This window comes from Diorhabda sublineata, chromosome 3 (genome assembly GCF_026230105.1).
Source record: "Diorhabda sublineata isolate icDioSubl1.1 chromosome 3, icDioSubl1.1, whole genome shotgun sequence".
Taxonomy (NCBI): domain Eukaryota; kingdom Metazoa; phylum Arthropoda; class Insecta; order Coleoptera; family Chrysomelidae; genus Diorhabda; species Diorhabda sublineata.
Window position 1 is genome coordinate 13402260 of NC_079476.1, and position 17004 is coordinate 13419263.

Genomic DNA, 17004 nt, shown 5'->3' on the forward strand with positions numbered 1-17004 from the left:
TTTAATGGCTTTGATAAAGTAAAGGTGGGCTTTGGATTTTTATTATGGTAAGGTGGGTGGTAGAAACAGACGAAATTATTTGTCGATGAGAAGAAAAATTACATTAATATTAAAATTCCGACATAATTTGACAAGTAGGTGTGAAAAGTTGGGTTTAAGCTTAAAGCAACTGGTTAATGCTTTCACATGTTGATGGTGTCCATTGATCTTACTCTTATCCAATCTTTTGACTGTAAATGCACAGAATTGGAAAAAAATGGATTGATCGCGTGAAAAAGATGGAATCAAATATGTGACTGATTAATTTTTGAACAGACTATGGGAATTAGGATTTTATTAATTTGAGTAGAACAGAGAGTTGAAGTTATTATGAATAAAAATCTTCAAACGCTCATATCATGATATGAATATATGTATTTCACTATTAGATAGTCTTCGCCTGGATGCCTAAGGTAAAAACAGACATTGCTCAAAGAACCGATACTTTGCCTCGGAACAGGCATACATTCGTTTAACAACAAAAATCAAGAAAAATTAAAAGAGTTAAAGGACAACAATATAGAAATATGTGCTCTACAAGAAACAAAGAAGAAGGAAAAAGGACAGAAACAATATAGCGATTACCTGGTAATATACAGCGGAGTAGATAAAAAAGAAAGATACATAAAAAATATAGAGGAGTGCCAATACATATTCTCGCGGATACTGGTAGTAAGATTAAGTACAGGAAAGCAGAAAGTGAACATACTATCCTTATATGCACCGGAAGATAACAAACCAAAAAAAGACCGAAATGACTTCTACGACCAATTTCAGGACATCATTGAATCACTGGCGCACAATTAACCAACAATAATCCTCGGTGACTTGAATGCCCGCATTGGCAATGAAATAATCCCAGGTGTAAGTGCAGAGATTTAATGAAGCTGCAAGAAACAATAACGGAGAACTCATGATCAACCTGTGCGCCATTAACGAGCTCAGAATAAACAACACTTTTTACGACCATAAAGAACTTCACAAAACCACATTTGAAAATACCAGGGGCTATAAATCAACAATCGACTATATAGTAACAAATAGAAATATACACCCGACTCAAATACTGGACATAAGAATTTTAAATTCGGCCAACGTGGCAGTGAACATAGTCTGCATAAACAAACTTGAAGAGAGGAAAGTAGAAAAAACCAATATTGAACTGCTTCCACCAGGAGACTCTACCAAGAAGGATTAAAAGATAAAAACAATATTAACCCAATCGAGGCAGAGGAAAGCGTGAACACCAGTTGGAAAAAGATGGAAACAAACATCAAACAAGTGGCATTGGAGGCACTTGGATCCAGAACAGTAAACTACACAAATAAGAAAAGAACTAAAACACCATGGTTCTGTAAGGAAGTGAGAGCTAAATGTCAAGAAAAGAAAGAAGCCTACCTGAAATATAGAACGTCAAAACCCCTGAATTCGTTCGAAAATTACAAAAGTGTACGTAATGAAACAACATTAGTCAGAGAAATCAAGAACAAATTTTGGGAACAATTTTCCAAACAGATGGAGAATGATTTTTACGGCTTCCAGAAACAGATATGGCGAATGATAAAGGGACAAAGAAAAGAAGCCAATGAGCTCTTCGAGACAAACGAAATACAAAAGGAAACATGGGTCAAGTACCTCCAAGAACTGTACGCTATCAAACAGCTCATAAACAGAAAAAGCCCAGGTCAAGATGGCATAACTAACGAACTCCTCAAATACGGGGGAGAAAGCCTTGCCAAGCAACTAACAACTCTCATTCACAAGATCGTGTCATATCAAAAAATCCCAGGCGATTAGAGAACGAGTACTACGATTCTCAATTTGCTGGGTAGCACTCTGAAACTTAACAAAAAAAATCAACACAAACAAAATAAACAGTCGTATCACGTTAACAGATGAGCAACAGAGATCTAGATCTTCGTCATCAGGTAGATTACAGAAAAATCGATTGAGTACAGCAGACCAGCATTTATGTGCTTTATAGATCTACAAAAAGCCTTCGATCGAGTACAACTAAAAGGCGTAACACATCTACTATACGACAAACAAATATGACTTGATAAAAACCTTTGAAAATATATACGTGGACCAAAATCCAAGCCAAAGGGAATGAAGTGCTAACGGAGTAAATAGCAGTACACAAAGAGATTCGCCAAGGAGACTCCTTAAGCCCCTTGCTTTTCAATATCATTATGAACGAAATAATCAAGAAAGTAAGAAAGCTAAGGGGCTACCAGATGGGGGACCGAAATGTTACAACATTATGTTACTCTGATGATGCTGTTCTAGTCGAAAAAAAAGAGGATGATCTTCAAAGGCTTGTACATGTGTTTAATTGCACAGCTAAATCTTTCAATACGATAATATCTGCGTCCAAAACAAAATATATGACCACATCCAAAACTCAGATAAGATGTAAGCTAGTCGTAGACGACCAGATAATTCACCAAGTACTTTTATACAATCTAAATGTTCTACCTCCATGTATTCACGAAAAGAATAAAGTACAGTGCTGGCTAAAAGTTTAAGAGCACATTAAAATAACATAATTATCTATCAATCCTAATAAAACCCCATAAGATATAAAAAGAAATATACACACACCTGCATTTTCAAATACCGACAAACGCTGCGTTAGAGCCAGGTGGTGAGTCGTAATCATATTTTTTGATGTGCTTATCACTACTTTCTTTGCTTTTGTTTTATTATTTAGCTTCTCTAAACACGTGCTTCCGACTTATTACCTGAGGTTATATGGCTTTATATCTAAGCTTGTGGTTTCTGCATTAAAGACGCCTTAAAATGGGAAAAGCACGCGAAATTCGCAGTGAAGTGCGTTCTGTCATCGTTGTTTTACATAATAAAGGCAAATCCGAACGTGAGATAGCTTTACAATTGAAGTTATCGAAGACATTTGTTCATGGCACAATAACTATATACAGGGAAAGAGGCAGTTTTCAAGATAGTCTACACTCGGGATGGCCGAGAGTTACCACGTCAAGTGTAGATAATTTCATTGTTGCTACACAGCACCAAAAATCCACGTTGAAGTAAATAAAACCCGAGTTAAACCTTTATTATTGACTACAGTAAAACGGCGACTGAGAGATGCGAAGTTGTATGGCTGTGTCGCCGTTCGGAAACCTTTGGCTAATACCACAAAACAAGAAAAAAAGGATTCAGTGGACCCTTGCCTTTCGAGATTGGACTGAAGAAGATTTTAAAGAAGTTGCTTGGACCGATAGATCCAAGTTTCACCTCTTTGTTTCAAAACGAAATATTTACGTTCGTCACAGTGTTCAAGAGAAGATGGTGCCAGACTGTGTATTTCTAACTATGAGGTATGTCGGTGGCTCTATTATGATCTGGTGTTGCTTTTCTAGCCACGGAACTGGCGGTTTGATCAAAATTATGACAAAAGAATAGTACAAAAAAATTTCGAACAAATTGCCGTTTCTTGGGGCTTGCGATTAATTGGAGATAGATTCATTTTCCAATAGGATAATGATCCCAAGCATAGATCCAAATCATGCGGAGGATATTTGGAAAATAAATAGACTCAAGGGGTGTTAATAAACATCGCTGGGCCTCCTCAAGGGATACGACGGGAATTTTCCAATAAACCGGGAATTTTCAGTAATTTTGAGTGAGCCAACCAAGCAACATGTCGAACCTCCATCGTAACTGTACTCTTTTGGGCTCATGTATCTATAGTTGCTGAACTAACGCGCTCTGACGTTGCCTGATATCGACACCGGATTTGGGAATCCCCTGAATCTTTTAGGGTTATTTTATACAAAATTCATTTTTAAAATGAATATTAGATTTAGTGTAAGGATATCTACCAATTTGTTTTATTTATTTAAGAAGTGCGATTAAGGTATGTAACCGATAATATATATGTTTCATATTAGTGTTTAGATATTGTAGGTCAGGGTTGTTTTGTTTTAAACGCTTTGTTTGCACGATTAAAACATGTTTAAAAACATTTGAAACACATAAACAAGAGTTTTTTCACGAATTCTGTATTTAAAAAAAAACCATAGTCAACCATTCAGCAATACATTACGTAAACCATTCTTCTGTTAAAAAAATTTTAAATAAAATAGTAGGCAATAAAAATTAATTAAAAATTTTAAGCACATACTTATTTCAGAGTAACTTTTAAAAAGTTGTTTCAAACGATAAAAATCGTTCAAAACAGTCTTGTTTAGATATAAAAAATACATTTTTTACTATTAGAATAGCCTAAATACACTGTCTGTTTTACTGAACAGCACACCTAGAATTACGATTTATCAAAAATTGATATCTTCGAAAAAAATATGAATTTTCCGATGACAATTTCAGTGGCTTATAAAGAGAAAAAAAATATAATGAGTACGGCACTAAAGAAATAAATATATTTGATTTGAAGTTCATTTCTTGATTTCGGTCTAAATAACTTAATGTGGCGGTTGGTTGCGGGCGAAATTCTTCTTATAAAATAGACGTTTTCAAAAAAGATATCAATGGTTTATTTGGAAATCTCAAAAAAGTGCAAGATATCGATATAAAATATGCCGCAAGAGCGGCTTTGAAAAAATGAATTGAGGTCAAAAATAAGGACATGTTGATCTTTGACAAGGATTGTAGAAACTCTTTGATGTATACGGTTTCCAAACATTTGGTAAAATGACCTAGCATTCAGATTAAATAAAGTAATAAGTTTCCTTAATTCCAATAAGACTGGCCACGATCCAGAACTAGGGCTGGGCAATTATCAAAAAATATAATCGATTATTTTCAATTAATCAAAAATAATAGATTTATCGAAAATAATCGATAAATCGGAAATAATTGCTTAATCGATAATAATCAATTTTCGATTATTCGAATATCGGAAATAAAGCTTCAAAAGAACGATTGTGGTTTGATTCCTACAAAAAACAAGATAAAGAGCGAGGAACATACAGAAGACATTACGGTTTGATTGGAAGTAAGATTCTGATATTGAATTGTGTTGAAATAATTATTCAGAAAATAAATATTTTAATCGTTAAATTGATTATTATATTATTTGATTATTTTAACGATTGTACGAAAAATAGTGTGTATGCCACAGCCGCGAAACTTTTTAACGACCTCAAGATTATGTTGCCTCGGCCGCTAGCGGTCTCGACGATAACTGTTCTTTCGGTACGTTAAAAAGATATTTCGCGGCCTAAGCATACAAATAACTATATCAGTCTTTTACTTTGTAATAAAGCTCTCTTTTAAATTCAATTAAACTGTACCAAAACAAAAATAGGCAAGAAACATTGTATTTTATAAAAGCAAATTGTCACAGGATGTTGTCCACAGCTCCACCTTACACAACAATATCTTTTGTATATTATTAATTAAAAGTGATCATATGTCACTAGCTCTTAATGGGCTTGTTTCAAAATAAACTCTTTAGTCTTAGATTTAGGCTTGCAACTAAAAGAAAACAATACATTATTATCTTGAAAGATGTTTATTGTAAATTTTTAGGAATGTTAACAAACGTCTTATTCACAGTTAAAAAAACAAGCTGGTCAATATTATCTCCAGTTAGTAACGCTCTTAGGTCAGTTGCTATTTGGCCTCCTTTGCTAAATACTCGCTCAGATGGAACACTGGAAGCTTGATTACAGAAAAACTTTTTTGCACATTGGGAAAGAAGAGGAAATATATCGATTATTTTCGATTAACCGATTATTTCCGAATATTCGATTTTTACGATTAATCGATTATCGATTATGTTTAAAAATATATATAGCTTAATTGATCACCCGATTAATCGATTATTTTGCCCACCCCTATCCAGAGCAATCCGTTCAACTGATGTCTGAAGCATTCAACATTTTGTTGACTGCAAACAAATGCATCGCTACTACATTGGTAGAAACTGGCAGTGTTATAGGGATATTATGACGGATCAGGACACTCTAAATAAGATGAAAAACTATTCTAGATGTGATAGAGTAAATAATCGAAAACAGTAGTTGTAGTAAACAAGGTGGTGCAACTTTTTTTAATAATTCTCACGGTATTGCGATGGCAGAGAAAGGATTTTTTGTAAATAAGAATATTTTGGTTGAAAATTTAAAAGAAAAATCACTTATATGTCCAAGATTAGTGTACAGTTCTCTACAAAAACTTGATGGATTAAAAAATGTAGATAATCCAAAATCTATGATACTCTCTATGAGGAATGTCTACTCAAGATATGGCGTAGCACAAAAAGACAAAAAATCACAAGATTAGCTGGAAACAACTTTGTTGAAAACCCGGGAGAAAGACGGGAATTTTTTCATCTAGACAGCCTGGAAAAGCTTCATAGGAACATTCGTAATTGTTGTCCATCCTCGCGAGAAGAAATGTCGAATGCTTTATGCCGTATGCCGAGACTTGTGAAGAAAGTCATAGAATGTAAAGGAGGAATTTTTGATGAAAAATCAGTTTAGATAACTAGGATAGCTTTTTTTAGCATTAACTGTTAAAAGATTCTTTTCAATCATATTGATTATCAAAAAATGTTTTATTGGATGATTTAACGGTTTAATTGAACACTTAATATTTTATTAGAGTTTTATTTGATTTTCCCACTTTAATTGGAATGTTCATAAACTTTTAGTTTACAGTGTATATTGTAACGCACCTATAATTTACGGCCATGTCGGCACTGCTCGTTTTATACTCCTAAAGGGAAAGAGAAAAGACCATTAGACATTCATGGGAACCGGATGATTTTAACATAATCATAAAAAATTGAATATTTAATTTAAAAAAGTTTTATTTGTACAGAAACACTTGTTAAATCATAGCATTTGTTACTTACTCACTTACGAAATTATGTCCGGCAAGTGATGTCCATTTTGGGCAATACATTGTTGTAGCCTTTGACGGAAACTGGCTTCAATTCTTTGCAGCATGTCTACATCAATCTGGGTGACGTGTCGACGAATTGCAATCTTTGGGTCCTCCAATTTTGCTCTCTCAACTGCTGCACGACGGCTATCTTGTAAGAATGGAAATTTAGATCTGTATGCAGAATTCGTCTTACCGTACTAGCGCTCATTTGAAGTGCTGCTGAATAGAGCGGCGTGGATTTCTGACAAAGGCTTCATTTACTTGTTCAATGTTCTCCGGAGTACTAGCAGTTCGTTTGGGACCCGGTGGTTTTTTCTTCATTATTGATTCACTTGTTCGAAGGTTGTTTACCCATCGCAATATTATGTTACGAGAAGGGACACTTGCATGGATGGATATTAAAGTGATGGCGGAAATCTCGCTGAACACCAGTTACGAATTCGTCATTTCGCACAAAACTGTCATACGCGTACAAGCGTTGGTATAGAGCAGAGGTGGGGAACCTATTTACCATTAGAGGCCACATTTAAATTAGGCAGCAATAAGAGAGGCCGCATAAGCTGATTGACCTAAGAAAGTAACTTTTGTGAAATTATTATAGTTTTTCTATAGATTTAACAATTTATTGCATTATATAGAAAAAATAAAATATAATACTACAAAATTTTAAATATAATATACATATAAAATAATATAAAAATATTATAAAAAAATACAATAAAAAATATTTTTTTATTCACTAAGTGATTTATTTGGCTTTGTTTTTTGTATGACAGTAATTGTATATATGGATCAAGCTTCGTGACCCACAGCTTTAATTGATCCTCTAAATGTGCATCTGTAATTTGCTTTCTTAAATTTGTTTTTATTTTTGACATAAGAGAAAATGTTGTTTCGCAACAGTAGGTACTTCCGAAGCAGGAAAGTAAACGGCGAGCATGTTCTCGAAGGCATGGATATTCAACAGCGTTTTTCCAGATTTCTATGGGATCCTTTTTAGCGTTAAAAAGGAATTTGATGATACTATCTTCCTCTAAATCAATTAACTCCATTTGTAGTTCTGCAGGAGCCTCGGATAAATCTATTAAATGTGGTTCAAATACCAGTTTCATAGCAGGAGTGTGCTCGTCAAAATCAGAAAATCTATTAGTATACTCTTCCATTAAACAATCCAAGACACCTACATATTCATCGAATATTTTATTTTCACAGTTCTGCTCATTTAACATTTTTGCTAGTTCCGGGAAGTGTTGTGCAGATATTTCCGATCGACAAGGCAATGTTTTGAAAAATGATAATTTTTTTCTAAACGCTTGGATCTTTTGCCACATTTCATGAAGATACCTCATTTCACCTTGCAGGCAAATATTTAAATTGTTTTGTTTTGTCATCATATCAGACAAAAATGCAAGGTTTCTGAGAAATACTTCATCTGATAGATCATATTGTTTTCCTTGTTCTTGATAAAAGTTTAAAATTTGTCGTCGCAAAGACAAAACTTTTATCAAAACCTGACCTGTTGATAGCCAGCGAACCTTGCAGTAGTAGTATGGTAGGTCAACACTATATGTTTCCTCATCTAAAGAGAGCATCTGCCGAAATTGACGATGACGCATTGCATTTACGCGAATATAGTTGACAATTGTTCTATCCAGAGTGTCTTGCAAAATTGTAGATTTTGCGCAAAGATTTTGCTGATGCAAAATGCAGTGGAATAGTATCAATTTTTTCAAGTTTAAGTTTTCCTTTTTTAACAAAGCAACGAATCCTTCTTTTTTGCCTCTCGTGGAAGGTGCGCCATCGCCAGACACTGACTAAATTACTGACATTCAACTGTAATTTATTACATATTTCTTCGAAGTTTTCGAAAATATCGGCTCCGTGAGTTCTTCCAGTTAGTGTATCCAACGCAAGTAGTTCTTCGTAACATTGAAAAAATTTTTAGTTATAGCACGAATAAAATAAAATCTACCATTTTGTACTAGGTGGCAAAGGGCCGCACAAGAACCTCGTGGAGGCCGCAGGTTCCCCACCTATGGTTTAGAGTCTACGGTTCTATCTGAATGACTGAAATGTAAATACTATGATCAAAAGAAACGTGCCTCTCCCACCATAAACGCCCGTGTACAACCCACTTCAAAAACATTCGGTTCCCGTGAATGACCCTGTAGAACTAGACACGAATGACTTTTGCCTTTTCTTTCTTTTATTATTTATTACTTTGTAGTTGGTTGTTGGTTAGGCCATAAAACTCTACCTATGTTTTGATTGAATTGATTCGCCACGAACCAAATGTAAAAACTCTCATAATATTCATTTTTCACGAATGTTTACAGAAGTGTTTTTATTGAAACTTCATAGATTTTATGAACTGAATAAATTTGAAATTTGGAAATAACTCTCACTTTAGGAATTGAAGTAATAACCTTGAGACCCTTTTGTTTAAATGTTTTTTTTCAATAAAACCGCTCTGTATAGTCTAGCTCACTAGGTATACTTGGTTTCGTCAACCGCGTGATGTAATGTTTAATTACCGGAAGCAATCGTTTTTTAGAAATTTTAAAAAATGTAATTATCATTTCAATTGACATTGTTAGATTTAATAATTAATTCTACTTCGTTTAGCATAATCCTATTGTAGTATAATTTGATAATACAATCAGGATTTACGAGTAATTTCTATTTTATAATTAGCAAAGTTTTCTTCAACCGAATTATTAAAATAGAATTACATCAATAGAGTTAGCGAATATCATTTACCTATAAAATCTGCGCCGTTTCGTTCTACATTTGCTGTAACCGAGCAAGTAACCTTTGACATTTTCGCTTTCCAGCCGATAAAGCCGTCAGTGAAATTGGGGGATTGAAATTGAAAATAGGGAATGTAGGATACAGAATTTGCCTGTAAAATCCACAGTATTTTAATGGTTTTTGGGATATAGATCCATGAAGAATATTTAGATGAATTTTCTCTTAATTGCAGGCATCTTTTTGGAATGAAAAATACAGTGTGTCAAAAATAATAGGTGGTATTTTAATAATGAGTAGAGGATATCCAATGATTCATAAGACCTTTTTCTTAAAATATACAGAGTGGGCCATACATTTTTACACTTCTGTAACAGGTCTGTAGTAGAAAACGTACGAATTGTGGGACTTACTTTGGTAACTTTAATAAAATTCTAAAATTTCTTCAAAGCGCATAATTGATCCGTACTTTTATGAAAATGCACGCGGCGCTTCAGTAACTATTAACTCTACAAAATATATGAAAATGTTACCAGATTATTTTTAAACACAGTTTTTGATAGAACATCGATTCAGCAAGATGGCAAACGTGCCATACATCCAATTAGAGTTTACCCGTGGTCAAAGAAATATGACAAAACAAATTGGTCTCGCACAGAGGAGATATCAGCTGATTCCTTAAAGAATCTTAAAAGAATAAACCAAGAACAATACTCCTATTAAAGAACATTAGTCAAGAAATGGGTAACACACTCAAGCGCTATGTGTCAAAGAGTTTTGGAAAATGTAAGAGCCAGGTTTCAAGAGAGCTAGCGGCCACTTGGAAGATATTATTTTTAAAAAATAATTTCCCATTTCATATTATTTATTTCAAATAAATATTTGTGCTTTCTTTTCTCAATCTCAATCCTGCTTTCGATTGTTATTTGTGTTGACCATTCTTTGGGACGCCCTTATTTATGCAAGGCTATATTTAAAAAACGTCTTTGCTACATATAATTACACAAATGTAAAATGACTTGCAAATTATTTGGGACTCTATAGGTATTAACAAGGATAGAGTTTGTTTGATATTAATACAGAATTTTTGATTTTAATAGTATAGCGTAGATAAAAGCAAATCTAATTGAATTTTTTTTCTTCCTTATTGTGGCACGCTTATCATTTGATGTAACATACGATTTTAAGGCAGAATATATTTGTAACACACGCTCAACAGCAGTTCGTAACGTTAACCTAAGAGTTTTTTGTATTGGATGTTTACGAATTCACAAAATATACATATAAGAATATGTACATTGATTGGTAGTTCAGTCAGATGCGGTCTATAGTGTTGTTGAGAGTATATGCGACGCAAAATTCAATTAATTTGATTTATAAACAATGATTTTCGAAAACATCAAAAATATCTTCCATACTGTGGAAGATGCTCAAGAACAGGAAAAGCCAACAAACGAATTTGTGCAAACGAAAGGAGTCACCAAAGACATATGGGAAAAATACTTCAGGAAACTTTATAACACCGAAGAAGCCATAACCATAGAAAACTACGCGACAAATCATCAAATATCACTGAACGAAGAAGAGGTAATGGAAAAAATAAAAAAAAATTGAAAAACACAAAAGCCCCCGGAACAGACCTCATTCCAAACGAACTTCTAAAATATGCCGGTCCCGAGCTAGGAAAACATTTAAACAATCTCTGTAACAAAATTTTAGAGACATCGGAATGGCACCAAAGTATTACTATTCGTATACTTAAGAAAGGACAGAAGACACACCCAGACAACTACAGGGCCTTAACGTTGCTGAACATAAGCATGAAACTATTCACTAGCATATTTAAAGGAAAGACTTGAAACACAACTAAGGATAAGGAACATGGAAGAACAACAAGGTTTCAGACGGAACAGATCCACGACAGACGCCATATTCATTATTAAACAAATAGAAGAAAAAACGATCGAATTTAATACACCGGCGTATGTCCGCCTCATTGATTTGACGAAGCCATTTGATAGGGTCTGCCTCTCCGACATTATAAATATACTGATATCTAAAGAAACGCCAGACACCATCGTAAGAGCAGAGGTTTACCTGGAAAATCATTGAATTCCAAAACTTTTACGTGTATTTCAGATTAGTATGAAAAATACTTGATAATAATGGAGATAATTTTAGTTTACTTCACCTAAATAATTTTCTGATAACTGCCACACGGCACAAATATATTTGAAATTATTGCTTCACATTTTGTTCTTTGAGATATAAATTGCGCATTAAATCATGCTAATGATCAACCGGAGATCTCCTGTCTTATGTCACCGAAAGGTCTGAAGCTAGAGAAATACGGGAAATCCCGAGCAATCGCATCCGATATATCGAAGGCTTTTGATAGAGTTTGGCATGGCAACCTTCTAACCAAATTGAGATCGTTAGGTTCGTCATCCTTACTTATCGACTGGCTTCGAAAGGTTTGAGGTCACCGCTGGTGTTCATCAGGGACGATAGCACACTGGTTTTGCCCCCCAATAAATTAGACTAATACCCAAATCCATAGGCATCAGCATCAAAACCCATCTAAAAAACATTATGGAGTGGTACTTATGTTGTTTTCGATATATGTTTGACTATTATTTGCTATACGAAGATATATTGAAAAATTCTTAGTCTACTATAGAACCCAACAAAATTTCAATGTCAAAATATTTTATTACTCAACATATTCTCCTCTTAATTGGATACATTTATTACAGCAAACCTGCAACGTCTCTAGACCTTTCAAAAAAAGATGTTTCTTCTTGCTCTGCAAACCAGACAGCTTTTATTACCTCCTCGTTGGAAGAAAATTTACGACCTTTTACACTTTTTTTCAGTTGAGGAAAGGGATGATAGTCTGACGGAGCCAAATCTGGTAAATCTGGTACGTTCGACGTAATGTCAAATATCGACTCTACAATTATATAGACACCATTTTGAACATCTAATTGTAATTTGGTTGATGTGACATGAAAAATAATAAATAAGTACACCATAAGTTTAATATTTAAGACTTATTATACTTCAAAGTAATTAACTTTGACTGTGATAATATCGAGAAAATCTTTTATGTACTATCATTATGTCTGAACATTTCTTTTAAATGCCTCCCAATGATGCGCCACATATGGTGAAATCTATGTTTAAAAATAGGTTGGGCAAGCGAAAGTAAGAGAGTTGACAAGTGAAAAGGGTCTGTATTGTAAAAAAAACAAAATGTTTCGTGTTACAGAATTTCGTTAAAATCTAATGATTAAGCAAATATCGGGGTGGACAATTATTTGTTCAGTTTTTTGTTGCCTACTTTGTATTACATGTATAGTTCCATTTAAAATGGACTTCATTTTAAATAAATTTGTCTTACAAAACAGAGTTTATATTTGCTGTAATAAATGTATCCCATTAAGAGGAGAATATGTTGAGTAATAAAATATTTTGACATTGAAATTTTGTTTGGTTCTATAGTAGGCTAAGAACTTTTCAATATATCCAAGGATACATTTATGTTGCAACCCTGCAACATCTCTAGACCTTTCAAAAATTATTACCTCCTCATTGGAAGATAATTTACAACCTTTCTAGTAATTCAAACGCTAAATCACAAATTTTTTGCATGGCAACATGAGATTTGTGTGCAGAGGCGTTGTCCTGCAAAAACAAAACACGTTTGGATAGCTTTCCACGTCTTTTCTCTTTAATTTTTTCCCGTAGAGTGATCAGTAATATCGAATAGTAATCTCCAGTTATTGTTTTCCCCTTATCCAAAAAATCAATTATGATTATTCCATGGCAATCCCAAAAAACTGAAGCAAGAACTTTTCCAGCAGATTTTTGGACACTAAACTTCTTAGGTCTTGGTGAACCAGAGTGTCGCCATTCCATCGATTGTTGCTTTGCTTTTGGATCTTAGAAATGTAACCAAGTCTCATCCATAGTAACAATTCGGTTTAAGAAGTCTACATCGTTTTCAAATCGAGCACAGATCGAATGCGATGCTTCTACCCTTGCACGCTTTTGATCAACTCTCAAACATTTGGGGATCCATTTTGCAGCAATTTTTCTCATGTCCAAATTGACGTGAACTATATGATGGACGCGTTCGTATGAAAGATTCGGTGCTTCAGATATCCGTTTTAGCCCAATTCTACGGTCTGATAAAATTCTGTCATGAACTGCATCGATATTTTCAGGGACTGACACAGAAACTTCCTGATCTTCAATGGAAAATTTACCTCTTTTGAAGCTTGCAGTCCAATTTTTTACGGTCGCATACGATGGACATTGATCACCAAGGGTATTAAGCATATCTTCGTAAATCTGCTTACTTCTTAACCCTTTTAAATACAGGTACTTTCTACTAAATACTTTCGATTTTCACAATTTCGATGGACATCTTTTTTCTTTTAATTCATTGTGTAACTCTGGATTTACTATTTTGACGTCAAACTTTACACTGACACTTCTAAGTTATTGTTAGTTGCTATAGTAACGCAATATTTTGTTTATGCATGGAACTGGTCTAGACTAACTATCTATGATATCAATACACCCTTGTAGAAAACACACTTACATTTTCACACACACACACACACACACACATAGTATTGTTGATAGCCTGAAGTAATTCAATAGGATATGGGAAAAATTTATCACATTTATATATTCGCAGAATTTATTAAAAGACAATATATTTTAAAAATAAATAAGCAGTATAACACAAAACTAAAAAGAAAACACAGATAAACAAATTGAACAATTCTTCCACCATTAAATTATTAAGTTTTGTATCGAATTCGCTGATTTGATATTTACTTATGCTTGCAGATCCATCTAGGACACAAAACTTAACTTTACCTTGCTTAGTTTGATACATTTAAAGGTAGGATGAGTAGAACTATAATATAATCTTTGCAAATTTTCTCTTAATTAGTTACTCTGGTATTCTAATGCTACTCTATTCTAGTTCTAGATAAAAAATTTGCTTTGAACAACAATCCTAAACTTAACTTTGCAGTTATAACGAAGGAATATTTCATTAAAACTAATTAGATAAAAATGTGGGACGACTTGAACTACCGTACATTAATTAAAAGTTTGTAATTATTTCTATTTATATCTTCATGGTTTTTTCAATGTATTCTGAAATCCTAGTTTGTATTTACTTTTTAAATTGCACATTCAGTTTACCCGCACGCAAACTCTGTTATGTAAGACAAATTCATTTAAAATTAAGTCTATTTTAAATGGACATCTACATGTAATACAAAGTAGGCCACAAAAAACTGTCCACCCCGATATTTGCTTATTCATTATATTTTAACGAATTTCGGAAACAGGAAGGATTTTGTTTTAAGAGGGACATTTTTTTACAATAAAGACCTTTTTCGCTTGTCAACTCCCTTACTGTCACGGTCAAAAAAGTTAATTACTCTAAAGTGTAATACATCTTAAATATTAAACTTATGGTGTACTAATTTATTATTTTTCATGTCACATAAACCAAATTACAATTATATGTTCAAAATAGTGTCTATCTGATTGTAGAGTCGATATTCGACATTATGTCGAACGTTTTGTAATCTTTTAGGGGTTATTACACTGTTTTCCTGTACTATTTTTCGTCTTAGTTCTGCCATAAAAAGAAATTCAGGATAGTTAAATAGAGGGATCTAGCAGTCAAATGCTGATTAAATGATGTCGCTGTTCTATTTATATATTTTCCTCATCATCTCAGCAGTTACACAAAATCTAATGATACAAAGAAATTATATATTGATAGTATCTTGTCTCCTACCAATATGGACTACCAATATTTTATAGACCTGACATACCTCTTCGACAAATGTATCAAGTTATCACGCTCTTACCTCATTATTTTATTCTATATATGTATTTCATTGGATAGAGTTTCACATAATAAAAATATTCCCTTTACAATTTTACAAACAGACATACCTCAAGACGATTGTTGTACTGGTGCTATGGGTATATCCGCATCAAGTGTTATAGCTCAATTACTAATGAAAGTCCATGAAGACACTGCCTTACGGAAACGTAACAAGAATATATCATTATTTTTCTTTTATATGGATGATTGAATTATTGATTTACCAAAAAATGAAATTGAAAATACAGTGTGATTGATTTGTGTGATAAGGAGCCTCATTTGACATATTAATCAGTGGAATTTTGAGAAGGAAAGAGCATCGGTTTATCTTTGTCTTTCTTTATCTGTTCACTATTAAAATTGAAACAGTTCGGACCCCATTAAGTTCCCATACCTCGTCTCTCTATTTTCAATATTATCTCTAAACTTTTTAACCCAGCCATATTTTACTCGTCGAGTTTATTTAATCAGATTACCTCTGAATATACCATATTTATGTTTCGGTACGTCCTAATATTTGTAAATATTCTTGTTGAAGTTCGACGATACGGCATGGTTTCATAATAACCATACTGTTGTAACATAGAAAGGTCATTGATAAAAAATTGTGATTATTTTTCAATATATTCTCTCTTATTTCCAAACTATTATCAGAACGTCTGACTAAAACTTCTCTACCACTATCAAAATATGATGCATCTTTAAGAGTCAAATGTTCGTACAGTACAAATTGTGCGTGCAGATCGTCGAATGAGCAACCAGATGATTGCCGATGCTTTAAACTCCGATAAAGAAACGGTTAGAAAAATTTTACACGAGGAATTACACAGGTCTGTTCAGATTTCCTTGAAAGATTAAAAAGTTTAGAAAAAGATCTGCATTATTAAATAGTCATGATCCTTAGAACACTTATTTTGGAAATTCCACTCTGTGCTGCAATTTTTTTTGTTTTTAGGCGCCGGTCATTTAGAACAATTTCTTCCACAAATCAAATGTTTTATAGAGTTGATTGTTGAAAATAATAGACACAGGTTACCGTAATCAACATCTATTTTGTTTTTGAAGCAGCAAGTTGAAACTTTGTGAAAAGGTTGTTAGAACTTGCCACTGATGCACCGATAAAGATTTTAGCGAACGTATTCTATTTACTACGAGGATGTATTGATATCTAGTTAGCCTAGAACAGTTCCATGCATAAGCAAAATATTACGTTACCATAACAACGAACAATAACTTATTAGAAGTGTCAGTGTAAAGTTTGACGTCAAATAAGTAAACCAGAGTTACGCAATAAATTAAAAGAAGAAAAATGTCCACCGATATTGTGAAAATCGAAAAATTGGAGTATCGAGCCCTCATCAAGTACCTATATGTAAAAGGGTTAAGAGGTAAGCAGAAGCAAAATGGATCTTCAA

The 17004-nt window shown here is 33.5% G+C and overlaps 1 protein-coding gene across 6 annotated transcripts in view; it reads left to right on the forward strand.

The window, feature by feature from the left end:
* Positions 1-17004, forward strand: part of LOC130441029 (protein retinal degeneration B) — a 147475-nt gene that overhangs the window by 3448 nt on the left and 127023 nt on the right. Inside the window, exon 1 of one of the 6 annotated variants that reach the window (XM_056774496.1) lies at positions 16401-16419. The exons of the other annotated variants lie outside the window; for them this stretch is intronic. The gene's annotated coding sequence lies outside the window, so the exon portion shown is untranslated. Of the gene's footprint in view, positions 1-16400; positions 16420-17004 lie in introns of those variants that run through there. 6 annotated transcript variants of the gene reach the window in all.